Genomic DNA, 2,500 nt, shown 5'->3' with positions numbered 1-2,500 from the left:
CGAGAGGCAGCACCGTCCCTGCTATACGAAAGCCCCATCCAGCCCTGTGCCACCCGGGGGGTTCCAGGGTGCTGAGATGGCTGACATTTTGCTCCGCTCACGACGGTCGCCGCGGCACACAAGAACAGCCCAAAAACAGGCCAAAACAGCCCAAAAACGGGCCAAAACTGGCCATTTTTGGCTGCTGCGAAGCGAGCAGCGAGCGGCGGACAGCGAGCGAAGCGAGAGGCAGCACCGTCCCTGCTATACGAAAGCCCCATCCAGCCCTGTGCCACCCGGGGGGTTCCAGGGTGCTGAGATGGCTGACGTTTTGCTCCGCTCACGACGGTCGCCGCGGCACGCAAGAACAGGCCAAAAACTGGCCAAAACAGCCCAAAAACGGGCCAAAACTGGCCATTTTTTGCTGCGCGAGCGAGCGGAGAGCGGCGAACAGCGAGCGAAGCGCGAGGCAGCACCGTCCCTGCTATACGAAAGCCCCATCCAGCCCTGTGCCACCCGGGGGGTTCCAGGGTGCTGAGATGGCTGACATTTTGCTCCGCTCACGACGGTCACCGCGCCACACAAGAACAGCCCAAAAACAGGCCAAAACAGCCCAAAAACGGGCCAAAACTGGCCATTTTTGGCTGCGCGAGGCGAGCGGCGAGCGGCGAACAGCGAGCGAAGCGAGAGGCAGCACCGTCCCTGCTATACGAAAGCCCCATCCAGCCCTGTGCCACCCGGGGGGTTCCAGGGTGCTGAGATGGCTGACGTTTTGCTCCGCTCACGACGGTCACCGCACCACGCAAGAACAGGCCAAAAACTGGCCAAAACAGCCCAAAAACGGGCCAAAACTGGCCATTTTTGGCTGCGCGAGAGCGAGCGGCGAGCGGCGAACAGCGAGCGAAGCGAGAGGCAGCACCGTCCCTGCTATACGAAAGCCCCATCCAGCCCTGTGCCACCCGGGGGGTTCCAGGGTGCTGAGATGGCTGACGTTTTGCTCCGCTCTCGACGGTCACCGCGCAATGCAAGAACAGGCCAAAAACTGGCCAAAACGGCCCAAAAACGGGCCAAAACTGGCCATTTTTGGCTGCTGCGAGCGGCGAGCGGCGGACAGCGAGCGAAGCGAGAGGCAGCACCGTCCCTGCTATACGAAAGCCCCATCCAGCCCTGTGCCACCCGGGGGGTTCCAGGGTGCTGAGATGGCTGACGTTTTGCTCCGCTCTCGACGGTCACCGCGCAATGCAAGAACAGGCCAAAAACTGGCCAAAACGGCCCAAAAACGGGCCAAAACTGGCCATTTTTGGCTGCGCGAGCGAGCGTGCGAGCGGCGGACAGCGAGCGAAGCGAGAGGCAGCACCGTCCCTGCTATACGAAAGCCCCATCCAGCCCTGTGCCACCCGGGGGGTTCCAGGGTGCTGAGATGGCTGACGTTTTGCTCCGCTCTCGACGGTCACCGCGCAATGCAAGAACAGGCCAAAAACTGGCCAAAACGGCCCAAAAACGGGCCAAAACTGGCCATTTTTGGCTGCACGAGAGAGCGGCGAGCGGCGGACAGCGAGCGAAGCGAGAGGCAGCACCGTCCCTGCTATACGAAAGCCCCATCCAGCCCTGTGCCACCCGGGGGGTTCCAGGGTGCTGAGATGGCTGACGTTTTGCTCCGCTCTCGACGGTCACCGCGCAATGCAAGAACAGGCCAAAAACTGGCCAAAACGGCCCAAAAACGGGCCAAAACTGGCCATTTTTGGGCTGCACGAGCGAGCGGCGAGCGGCGGACAGCGAGCGAAGCGAGAGGCAGCACCGTCCCTGCTATACGAAAGCCCCATCCAGCCCTGTGCCACCCGGGGGGTTCCAGGGTGCTGAGATGGCTGACGTTTTGCTCCGCTCTCGACGGTCACCGCGCAATGCAAGAACAGGCCAAAAACTGGCCAAAACGGCCCAAAAACGGGCCAAAACTGGCCATTTTTGGCTGCACGAGCGAGCGGCGAGCGGCGGACAGCGAGCGAAGCGAGAGGCAGCACCGTCCCTGCTATACGAAAGCCCCATCCAGCCCTGTGCCACCCGGGGGGTTCCAGGGTGCTGAGATGGCTGACGTTTTGCTCCGCTCTCGACGGTCACCGCGCAATGCAAGAACAGGCCAAAAACTGGCCAAAACGGCCCAAAAACGGGCCAAAACTGGCCATTTTTGGCTGCACGAGCGAGCGGCGAGCGGCGGACAGCGAGCGAAGCGAGAGGCAGCACCGTCCCTGCTATACGAAAGCCCCATCCAGCCCTGTGCCACCCGGGGGGTTCCAGGGTGCTGAGATGGCTGACGTTTTGCTCCGCTCTCGACGGTCACCGCGCAATGCAAGAACAGGCCAAAAACTGGCCAAAACGGCCCAAAAACGGGCCAAAACTGGCCATTTTTGGCTGCGCGAGCGAGCGGCGAGCGGCGGACAGCGAGCGAAGCGAGAGGCAGCACCGTCCCTGCTATATACGAAAGCCCCATCCAGCCCTGTGCCACCCGGGGGGTTCCAGGGTGCTG

Source organism: Musa acuminata, unplaced genomic scaffold (genome assembly GCF_036884655.1).
Source record: "Musa acuminata AAA Group cultivar baxijiao unplaced genomic scaffold, Cavendish_Baxijiao_AAA HiC_scaffold_420, whole genome shotgun sequence".
Classification (NCBI taxonomy): Eukaryota; Viridiplantae; Streptophyta; class Magnoliopsida; order Zingiberales; family Musaceae; genus Musa; species Musa acuminata.
The sequence above is the reverse complement of the archived record's forward strand: the minus strand, read 5'-3'. Positions refer to the sequence as shown.